At 34.8% G+C, this 12126-nt stretch overlaps 1 long non-coding RNA gene across 1 annotated transcript; it reads right to left on the bottom strand.

Moving 5' to 3' along the window:
• Positions 1–1502: 1502 nt before the first annotated feature.
• Positions 1503–11898, bottom strand: LOC121086122. The gene is made up of 3 exons (XR_005827285.1): positions 11830–11898; positions 8034–8089; positions 1503–1643 (listed from the first exon to the last, which is right to left on the bottom strand). It is a non-coding gene; the product is annotated as an uncharacterized LOC121086122 (long non-coding RNA).
• Between the last annotated feature and the right edge of the window lie 228 nt (positions 11899–12126).

Here is a 12126-nt window from a genome sequence, read left to right as displayed (position 1 = left end):
TATATAATATACCTGATTTATTATTTATTTTAATTAACAATAAATTACATACTAGTACTGACTTTGCACCCTTTAGAATATTTTCTAATGTTGCCTGGATGTCACACTTTGGGATTTGCAATTTCCAACACTTCCCTTCACCACCCTTTAAAAACTGTCATTATGTTTTGTTACATTCTAGTCCTTTGGCACCGAGGATACTTTTGTTTCAGCTCTTGCTTGCATCATTTCTCTTAGAACTCTACAGTCTCTTGTTCATTTGTCGTTTGGTTCTATAAACTCTTCTGCTACACTTTTGATTTGAAACTGAGCTTTACCATATCTCTTCTTAAGAATACATAGAATGGTGGAATTTTCCAAGTTACTTTAAAATGAGCATAGATACAAAATATTTACTTTTATCTCTGACGATTTCCTGTTACTCTGTAGGTTCTGTCAACTTTTCTCCTCCTAACACTTTTGAAAAAAATGTATTGTTCATTTTTCCTGCCTGTTGCAAGTACAAGGATTTAAATTCAACAAAGCATATTTTAGGACAGATGTTATTATAATTTTTTTAATTCCTCACATTTAGCACATATATAAATATTAACTGTCTTACCTCAGATTTTTCAGTTTTGTGAGAAGAAACTCCATAGCATGAGAAAAACTATGCTTCTATTCTCACCTAGGCATAGTTTAAGTAATATCTGTAACTCCTACATTTTGATTGTTTTTCCATAATTGTAATCCATGCCTGTTTTTAAAAGGGGGGAAATGGTATTATCAGACCCAGCAATAGTTGCAATGATCAGCTGGATTCTGGATTCTAAGGTGTGTCTTTCAAACTGTATACTGTATGGTTTTAGAAGTGTTTTAAAGGCAAACCAAAACGCTTTTGTGTTAGTTTGACAGCCAAATATAGTCACTTCAGGTAGCTGCCCAAACTTGTAATTTTTCTTGTACAACTGGCAAAAAGGGAAAAGTGATTGGCGTTTCACAAGGCAGCAGCAGAACCAAGGCTATAAAAACAAACAAGTCATAAACAAGCATGAATTGCAAACAATTGTAGATAAACAAGCATGCATTCATTCAACAAGGTATGGCCAAATATACCTTTCTTTGGGCTGTAGACTCCATTTGCTGTTTCCTTGTGTGCATAGTTGAGCACATCTGCCGGTGATTACTATTCATCTGACCAGAATGGGCAAAAAGGAGAACTCAGACCATCAAAATTTGTATCCCTCAGAAGAGATCCTGCCAGCTGACAGGTTCAGAGTAAGAACCTTTCAGTAGGTTGTCCCAAGGGGTCACAAATGTTTTGAAGAACATGAAATAATAAGACTTGTCTTCTTCCAGAAACTTTAGGTTTTTCTTTCTTGGTTTAATTTTCTTTAATTAAAAAAAAATAAATAAAAACAATCTCTCCTTGTAAATTTATTTTAGTAGCACATCAGGTAGAATAGCTTTAACTATGTGGCACATTATTGAATGACAAATTTATTAAGACATCTTACCTTAAAATTCTGTTGATATCTGAGATCTAAGTACTTCAGACTCTGTTTAAGTATTCCCTTTTCTTCTTCACCCCCCTCTTTCTCATTTCAGGTAGAGTACTCAAAAACAGTATTTGAATAATTTCAAATATATCCCTTGCAGACAGCCTGAAATCAATAAAACAATAGTCTCAAAGACCAATTTCTACACCAAATATTGCTTTATGAAATTTTACACCAAGTATCTAAAATTTTCATAGGTGAAAAATTGTCTAAAATCTTTTTTTGTTTTGCTCATCACAAAAATTCCTAGTAACACTTTATATTAGTTTTAAACTTTATGCTGTTTCCAAAGAGTGGCTTTGATAATATTTTATAATCTGTATTTTTTTTTTCAACACTGCAACAGAACACATATAAAAGGTTATTAAAAAATGGGAAGTTTATTATTAATGCACCAAAATGAAGTTATTGTAGTTTGGGTTTTCTAAAGTCTATATTTCATAGAGTTTGAACTTTTCTGTGTAAGACTGTAAGCTCCATTGAACAAAACCCATCTCTTTTGCATTTCTGGAAATTGTTCAGACACATCTATAAATAAAAGAGCAAAATATTTTGTGGTTTAATTCAAGTACAGCATTATAATAACATGATAAATAGTCTCTTTAATGATTTTATGCATTCTGTTGTTCAAAAATAGCCTCTTCCACACACGCATGTAAACCTAACCACATATTCCACAAATATTCACTCAAAATACAAGGAGCAAAACGTCCATCTGTAACTGAAACACTGAAAATAAGGAAAAGAATGACTCTTTCAGGAGAATTACACCACTCAGAAATGGTCTCCTCTTCTAGCTTTTATCATATTTTGCACTAAACTTCATGAGACTTGGTCCTTTTGCTGATTTTTTTCTGTTTGTTTCTGGGTTGGTTTGTTGGGGTTTTTTTCTTTATTTTGACAGAATGTTATTTATGAAACGTTCAGTAGCTGGAAACAGAACTAATAAGTTTCAATGCAATTTGACTTGAAATTTTTGAATAAGTATATTCTGTGCAATAGAATATCACAAAATTGTCTTAAAAATTTATGATTATTAAGAAATTTTATTAACATTTTGTTGATGTAATTTTAAGATATTTAAAAGGTGCAGAGATAATTTTAACAAAAAAATGTCTATTTTGAAATTATTATAATGAAATGGTGACTTACCTAGAAGGTTTTTTTTCTTTCTTGATACTGATCTGTGAAAATGGGACATTTCTACTTTTTGTTTCCAATTACAATAGGAAAATAACTGATATTCAGAATATGGCTACAGATCTAAACCTTCATTCCTTTCAGGTTTGCCATTGTATTATTTGAGATGTGTGTAGTCTCACTTATTTTAATGTAAGAAAATGATATCACATACATTGACAGAAGATTTTCACAGGCTTATTACAGCAAGATCATGTGTTTTTTCTGGGCCATCTGCTAAGAAATGAATGCTTGTATGTGTTAAGAAACACAGTTTGCTACAGAGGCTGCCCTTTGAATGATACCTGATACTGACAGCATAAGATCATATCTTGTATATCTCATACGTATTAATTTTAGTGTGGTGGAGACAATTGAGTAGACACTCAATACCATTCTTTTAAGTTTAAAAAGTTCTATATGATAACTGTCTTCCTGTTTGGGTTTTTGTACTACTTGGAACATTTCATTTGAAATATGACAACCATAGTGTAACTAAAATGCTTTTCATAGAGCATGCAATAGATAACAGAGAGGTCTGAGCTTCGCATGGAGAGAAAGATGTTTTTAAAGTGCTTTGAAATCCTTAAGGATGAAAACATGTCTATTTAATTTGAGATTTGAGTTTATCATTATTATTACACCTTTTTGCACTATTTTATCAAGAAAATCAAAATAGTTAAATGCTTGTTAAACTGCACATTAGAATGATGAAAATCCAGTTACTGGAGAAAGTATCACTCTGTCTTTGAAAGCTACCATCTACTCTTTGAAGACCAACTATCTATCAAGAACACTGGAGTTGTTATAAAAGGATATGTATTGCATTTCATATTGGAGAGCCCTATAGAAACTAGGCCCTTTTTAGTAATGAAATTCAACCTATTTTATTTCTCTGTAAAATTTCCAGATATTATTCTGTAGCATTCATACTATGAGTGTATTACGTTTGAGTATATTCAGACATCTAAACTTCTGAAGTTACCTTGTGGGTCTGCTATGTTTTTGGTTTGGATTGATGCCTATGCCTTTTTCCATCACACCTGGATTCATTATGGGATAAGATCTGAATGCTGTTAATCTTCACATTATGATCAGAATTCTAAATACTTGTCCTGGTTTCAGCTGGGATAGAGTTAATTTTCTTCTTAATAGCTGCTGCAGTGTTGTGGTTTGGACTCAAGCAGCATATTTGGGTCTCTTTCCCCTTTTTCTTTTGGTAAAACATTGGAAAAGCAGTTGTTTGCCAAGTAGGAAATTACTAAATAACTACACTTACACTACAGTCCTCATACATGCATATTTCTCCCTGGAAAAAGAAACAATCCATTTTTAAAAGCAATTTCATCCAACTTCATTCAACACAACAAATTGTGTTTGTTGTTTCTGTTACTGTAGATTTTGCCACAACTAGCCAGAAGACATTAATACCAGATTGTGACAAGCAATTATAGCCTATTTGTATTGCTTCCTTACCTCACGAGCATTGTACCTCATGAGCATTTTTTCGTATTGAAGAACAAAGATTGTCCAGTGTAAAACTTGTTGCTGAATGATTCTGACTTAAAAATTAATCCTGAGAGAAAAGTCCCAGGCATTTTTATTCAGGTTCAAAGCATCTAAAGTATACAAATTTGCCTTTCATCCTGCATTTGGCATTATAGGATGATGAGAAATTGGCTATTACCATTTAAATTGGGCTAAGAATCACAGAATGGTAAAAGTTGGAAGGAACCTCTGGAGGACCAACCATGTAGACTTAGACCAACAATGTAAGTTCTGTTATATACAGGGTTTATGTTTTTCCAAGCAGGTTTCAAGTTTCAGGAAAACTCTTGGCAAATTCACTGCTCAAAAGACTTAAAAAAAAAAACCAAAACAAAACAAAAACAAAAAAACCCCAACACCCACAAAGAGAGATCAGTTTTCTGTGTGTCAAATAAATTTTGTATATTGGCTATTAAAAAAAAAGAAGGAAAAAGTAAAAAAGTAATCAAATCTACCTACCTCTATTCCCATCAACTAAGGCTAATTAAATATTGCTGATTAAATTGTTCCCTGCTGCAGTTAATGATTTTCTTAGAAAAGAGTTAAAAGAATTTTTGATAGAAATGCTTCATTTTTATTCACATTTTAACTACTGCTTCACTTAACTGCATGCTGAATAAATTATATTAAATAATGTATATAAAGATATTTATATATACACACAAATGCATACACTATATGCATCTAAACATATATAAGCTTTCCAAATTAAAGCATGCTGATGTTTCTTAATGAAAAAATACTGGAATTTTTTATTATGGCAAAAGAAAATAGGGTTGAGCGGGGAGAAAGTTCCAGCCTGGAACAGAAACACATTTTAAAATTTCTCAGGAACTGAGTGACTGAATTTTACTTGAATATCTTGAGAAAGGGCACATTCCAATATTTGGGACATGATGTCTCAGTGGTATTTTAGGGATACTTTAACTTGAAAGCAGAACCTGCAGATTTGTCAGTGAAAAAGCTGAATACCTGATAAGCTCCTATAGCAGTCAAAAACTCATTAAAACTATTTTATGTAATTGTAGATCAGCGATACTACAAGACTTGATGTTTCCTTTAGTTACCTTTTGTTCCTAACCTTTTCATCATCTTGATATGTTGATCTGTGTGCTGAATTAATTATCTCTATGGCTTGTAGTTCTATTAACTTTACACCCTCATGAAAACTGCAGAAATTATAAAGAATTCCCTGCTTTGAGTTGCCAGAAATCATTACTTTATCACATACACATTACAACTTATTTTAAAAATACGGCATCTTTCAAGCTCCTTAGTGCTACTTTCACTTCACTTTCCTGCAGGGTGGCCATCTCTGCCAGCCTATCTTTTCCAAAAGCCAGATTCCTCCTTAAGCTTTACCAACCTATGCTTTATCTGCATTTAGGACTGCATGCATTTTCATTAGAAAGATCATCATCAAAGTGTACAATATTGTCTCAAAATGTTTTTTTAATAGTGTGCCTGTAATGAAAGTGAGCACAAACATAATTCTGTGCTGCTGAATGAGCGCACCTTGTAGCTTTGCAGATACTTTTTTCCACAAGTCCAAGACCATTCCTCTCTCTGTTTTGGGATCAAATTGTCCTTCAAAATTCTATTGCACATAACTACCAATTATTTTCTCCCCCTTGGCAAACACAATAACCAGCAGGGTTTTTTTCTAAGTTTGGGGGTTGTTTTATTTAGTTTTGACATGTTGTCACAGAGGTAACTCAAGGTGCAACTCAATAGTCAGGAATTTGAACAGAATCCTTAGCTTTACAGATTTCATAACATTCCTCACAAAACTTTGCTACCTTAACAAGAAGTCCAGAAGCAAGAGGGATGTTTAACTGAGGTACTATGAAAGATGCTAGAGATTTAATCTAAGTAGCATCAAAATATACTGCTTTAATGCACTGGAAACATTGGTTTGGACAGGGAAATCTCAGTGCTATCAATATTTCTATAATTTTCAAGGAAACAAGGAAGGAAGATGACACTCAAATCTGATGAAATGTACAAGTGGTACAGAAGGAAAAACAGTCTCAGGGGTTTATGGATAGGAAATTATAAATTCAGGGCCTTTCATTAAAACATTGAAAGCATACATTGTTGGGAATGGTAGTCAGAGTTCCATCTAGTGGAATTCAAAGGAGAAATACCAAGTAAAATAATAGTTTATAAAGGAAATACCAGTGATAACAGTACTTTCAACCTATGCAATAACCTATACAATACCTACTACAAACTTTTCTAAATATATTTTTGTGGACTTATGATCTTTATGCAAACTGTCTGTGCATTAAATATGCATTGTTCAATATTCCTCAGCTGATGAAGTTGATGAAGGATGGACATAATGGACAATTTGAAAGTAAGGCTCACCAGCATAACCATAATTTTGAACAACTCAGTAACAATTCTGATTTTTCTGGTATAAATCTGTAGGCAGCTATGACTATTTAATCAATAATATTTCAATAAACTAGCACATTTTTATATGAAGAAAACAAGACAGAAATCTTGTTCTAGCTTGTGGAGCATGCTTACATATATCAAGAAGAGCAGCTAGTTTCATAAGCAGCAAAATAAACAAAGGCCAGATTCCTAAGGATTTTTTCTACCGTAACTTCTTAGAATTCACCTCCCTTATACTATCATCAAATCTAACCAAAATCCATAAAGCCTTTCTTCCTTTCCAGTACACCATCCAATCTACCAGGACTAACCTCATCTTCTCCTCACCCTTCATACACACACAAGACTGGTCTTACAGTAGATAGTCTGAAAATCAGTTGACCTCACAACAGTATACGAGTTTGCTCTACCAAAAACCACTGTGTTGTAAAAGCAGAATATCTTCAATGTAGTTTTAATAGCTGCCTTTTTTTTGTCCTGCATGGACACATACTAAATGCCTGGACCAAAGCCTACACCCTACAACTGGTGAAGCTGTAACTATTGTAAGAGCTTTTTCCCCAGCTCAGATGGCACGTTTACATTCTCTTCCACCCTGATTCAGCGAAGCTGATGTTTAAAATTTTTTGGAGATTGGTAAGGAAATTGAATCAGTAGCTAAGCATGCACTTGCTTTGTGTTTGCATTTTGAACATGACTCATTCCAATACAATTGGAATACCAGACTTCCAGCAGTTTAAAACAGATGTAAATTTTGTGATAATAATGTGGGTCTAACCTAGGTGAGTGTATTAATCAGTTTACCTAGGTTACATTTGCATTAAAGTGCATGTTGACAGAGGAAATTTCTCAAGGACACAGGATGGTGTGTTTCGTTTCAGCATGAAATGGTGGATAGCCTTGCCATTCAAGTTGTTCTTTTCAAAACACATTATTTTTTCCACATCAAAGTAAAAGGCAGACTAAAAGACCTGAGTATAAGGCAGTACAATATTTTTACAGCAGCTTCCTCTAGGGAATAAATTTGCATGATTCTGACATCTTAAAATAAACCAATGATTTGAAAATGGATCGTGACAGAGAAAGTAACCAGACATTTTCAAATACAGAAAGGAGAAAACATCCTACCGCTGACAATACTACTGCTGAGTTGAGGATCCAGCATTTTGAATAGTAAGTTTCTCAGATTTGGGGTTGTAGTGTATTTTTAACCTCATGCAAAAATACTGCTACCAGCAATCATCAACTGATTCTGTTAGGCTTGGTTTCACATATGCTTTTAACACATGAAATAGAGAAATATTTTGAGTTTTGATGCAATTTCTTTTTTAAAGAAGTTGTAGCAGACTAGAATTTGTTGCTTACCTTTGTCATTTTCAGATGGAAAGAAGTTCTGAAGCCTCAGATGAAAGCAAGTATTTCTAAAAAAAAAAAAACCCAAAACCAAGAAAAAGAAGTCATTCTCTGCCGACTATTTATCAACACTAATGTTCAAAGTTTAGTGAGTATAACACAAAATAAGGAAATTGCCGTAAAGAAATACAGAAAAAACTTGCTTCCCCAATCTTTCTCTTTCTTATTAGGGAAACAGTCTGCATGACTCAGTAAGTTGCCATCATTCAAAAAAGGTGACAATTTTGAGCCCATGAGATGTCATGCCCATTCTTTAAATATCTACAAACATCATTAAAAGAAGTACTGTAACTTATGTAAACTACATATTTCATGTAATTGTAATTTATACAGCCAAGTCCTTGTCTGAGGCTAGAGATTCATAAGGATAACTAAAATTGTCTGCCTTTACAAGCAAGTGCCCTTAAGTTAAGCACCCCTGAATATCACTAGAATTCATATCCCTTTGGCTTGTGAAAAAAAGTAGTTGAGAAATCAATGCAGAGGTTACTAAAAAAAAAAACCACACAAAAAAAAGCCCCAACAAAACCAAGCTCGGGCAACTCAGAGCTTTCGGCATATATGATGAAGAGTAAGGTTCATAATTCATTATAAAACTAGAGATTGCATTTGTACTAACTAGCAGATTTAAACATATATAAGGAGTGGTTTGGGGAAGAAGTTCAAGTCTAAACATCGTCTCTAATATGCTGGCATGTAGAGTAGTCTCGTGCATTTACTGTTCTGCACCATTCCTGAAGATACCAGTGATGCTTCTACCCAGGCAAAGTCAGCAGGGTTTGTTACTGTTTCGGTAGATGCATAACTGTACCCTATAATAAGGTTGTGGGGCTGTCCTGGCCCGGTGACTGATACATCTTTAATTCCTGCATTAGTTTTGAATGCCATTTCATCTTCTGGGTTCCATTTCCACGGTTTTCCCTTAAGTGAAAGTAGACACTGTCAGTGAGCAACGATAGAAAATCCAGGTACATGCTTCCTCCAGTATCCTATAGTACCCATAAATTGTTATTCTTTCTGAGACTTGGGCATCCGCAATTGTTCCATTTTACTTAGAATTTCTGGTGGGATTACCTGCAATCCACTAAGGATTTTACTTCTGTATTTTGTCCCTGGCATTTTTCAGGCAGAATATCAACTTCTGTTTTATATAGTACTTCCCATGATTCTGCAAGTTATTTATAACTTATGATCCATAACAGGTAAGTGTTGCAGCACACTCAAAACTAGCCAACTGCAACAAGGCTTTTACCATCCCATACCAGGTTAAATTCAATAAGTAGCTCCCACACCTTGCCCCAGCACAGCCACCAATCCCCCACAAGGTTTCAACATTTCATCTACTGTTCCTGTTGTTTCTTCATCCTCTTCAGGCCAGTCCACCCTGCTTCTTGCCTCTGCTGCATCCTTCTCCTTGTCTCTCCTCCATCCAGGGCACACAGGCACTCTCCTCCCTCTACTTCATCCAGATCCCTCTTCATTGTCTGCCCCTCATTCCATACCCCTTAGAGCTATTTAACTACTTAGCAGGAACCAGCCACAGCTGCACCTCATCCACATCAGCCAATCCACCGACCCTGAAGCCAGCCAACAGCTGTATATTATCAATGTCAATTAACCTGCTTTCATTCCTCTATAATTCCTCTACAGGTAAGAAGGAAGAAAGCTATACCTAAAGCAAAGAGCTTAGTATTTCTGAAAAGAGAAAGTAAAACAACATAATTTTGAGAGCCGCAGGCAGTTAGATAGAGTTTTTACCATTCATGAGAATCCTCTCAAGTTATATACTTCCTCTTGGATCCTTCCCATTTAACTCAGGTGCTTCTCTTCATCAATTATTGTGTCATTGGATTTTTTTTAACATTTCCTGTTTACATTATATAATTACTAGACATAATCCTTTAATAAATATAACAGTGTGGACCATCTTTCACAAAATACAGGATGATAGTTTTGCAGAAAAAGCAATCAAATTCCCAAAGCAATCTTTAGACTCTGTCTTCGTTCATGTAGAAAAAAGAAAAATTTTACTTTCATATCATTACATGTCCTCTTTAAATAAGGAAGAGGAGCACAAGACCCCCTTTTTACCTTAGGTAGGAATGAGCTGGATAAACGAATGGAGCCATGAGCATTTTTACCCATGGTTTCTAATTTATAGATCAGATATCTGAAGCTCCTGAAAAGGCAAAAGTTTCACCTAGTCAGCATATGATCCGTACCTGGAATAAAACAGGCTGTAAAACTCCTCTACCAGTTCCTGCTCTGCCTTCTGCAGTCTCATGCAAAAGGTGGCTCTTGTGCAGCAGCATCATTTGTATGCTCTTTCCTCCAACAAAGTCCCTTATTTATTGCTGCCCCTGAGACCTGAGCTGGGTAATGCCATTTTGGAAAAAAACAAGCTTGTCAACCATTTGTTCTCCTCTACTGCTCTTATATTTCTTAAATCACTGTATCTGACAATTTATAAAAGTGAATGTTCACCTTTAGGTCCATAAGCCCACTTTGTTCTAAGGACTTTAAACTTCTAACTTCTGAAATAATACACCTGGACAAGAAAGGTAAGCCAACTAATGTATAAACAAACATGCAAAAACTGCAAAAAGTTTTCTTTTAAACCAAGAATTTTAGAACAGTGAACAATAAGCAATGATGATGCAGTACTGCTAATGACACATGGCCCAAATGCAGGACTCATGCTAGAACAAAAACCTAGACTGAAGGCAAAAGAAAAATCTGTATAGCACATAAATCTTTGCAAGATATTTTCAGAAAAAGTTACTTTCTTTCTAAAGAAACTTTGATGTAGCCTAGTGTCACAATTCTTATTTTGATGTAAAGGACAGAAACATTTGTGTGAAACAGGATATCTTGAAATTATAAGTGTTTCTCCTTGAAAATTAGCAGTATTTGAGCCACATTTCCCATTATCCAAGGTTGTAATAAGACATGTTCTTTGATGAAATGTTATTTCCTTTACTCTCAGAATGGCTTTCATAGTGATGCCAGATTTCAAAATTTGGATAGTTGTTGTTAAAAGAACAATTTTTGCTTCAGAACACATTAGCATGTCCCCTGCCACTTAATACTGATCACTGACACCTTATTTCCTTTTTACTGTCATGGGGCAGTACTATAAGCATCACACTTTTCTCTGTCTTTCACCTTCTCTGAGAAACTTGGTACCACATTCTGGCATTTAACAGTGTGGTTTCTACATTACCTGTAAGTTTTACAAAGGAAAAGAAGTATCCTCGACCCAATACCAGAAAAAAATTGAAAATTCTACAAGCCTCCTGCTGCCTTCAGTCTCCTCAACCAACTGAGACTCCGTTGACCTTATTTTACTTTTCCCACAGAGCTGTGCTGCTGTGAGGCTGGTACTTGGTGATAAGAAAGGTCTTAATTACAGCATGGGTGCATGCTGTTTAAAATACTACATCTATCTGTTAATAGAGCTCACTAGCATTAGCATGCAGATTTTCTTTACTGCTTGCCATTTGAACTTGAGTTACCAAGAGTATTAAATCTGTTGTATTTGGCTAATGGAAGTTTCAGCAGCTGCAAATCCTCAAATCAGCACCTCCCTGGCATTTTGCAGGGCCAGGCATTCATCCACCATGCTCAGTAGCTGCTTATTCATAGTATGGAAAGAAACTCAGCCAACTACACCAGACACAAATGGAATGCTGCAACTGCAGATGAAAATATTAAGCTCTTCATTGCATTACATAAAGCATTTGCAAACCTGTAGCAAGTTGTGTTGGCTAAGCTCCAGTCTCAGCAGGGAAGAAACCAGGATTCAGATTCTTCACACTGAAAACAAAAAAGAATTTTTTACTGTAATATGCTTGGACACTGAACACATTCTGTCTCTTCTCTAAGAAACCTTTTGATGTCTCAACATTTCAAGAGTATGACTTATAATGAAAAAAAACCAAACTCAAAAGAACAAAAGCCCAACAGGTGAAGCAGAAGATTTTTGCATACAAACTTATATTATTTCCATGGAAAATCTGAATGAAACTCTCAAGAACTACTGTGG

This window comes from Falco naumanni, chromosome 4, assembly GCF_017639655.2.
Source record: "Falco naumanni isolate bFalNau1 chromosome 4, bFalNau1.pat, whole genome shotgun sequence".
Lineage (NCBI taxonomy): Eukaryota > Metazoa > Chordata > Aves > Falconiformes > Falconidae > Falco > Falco naumanni.
The sequence above is the reverse complement of the archived record's forward strand: the minus strand, read 5'-3'. Positions and strand labels throughout refer to the sequence as shown.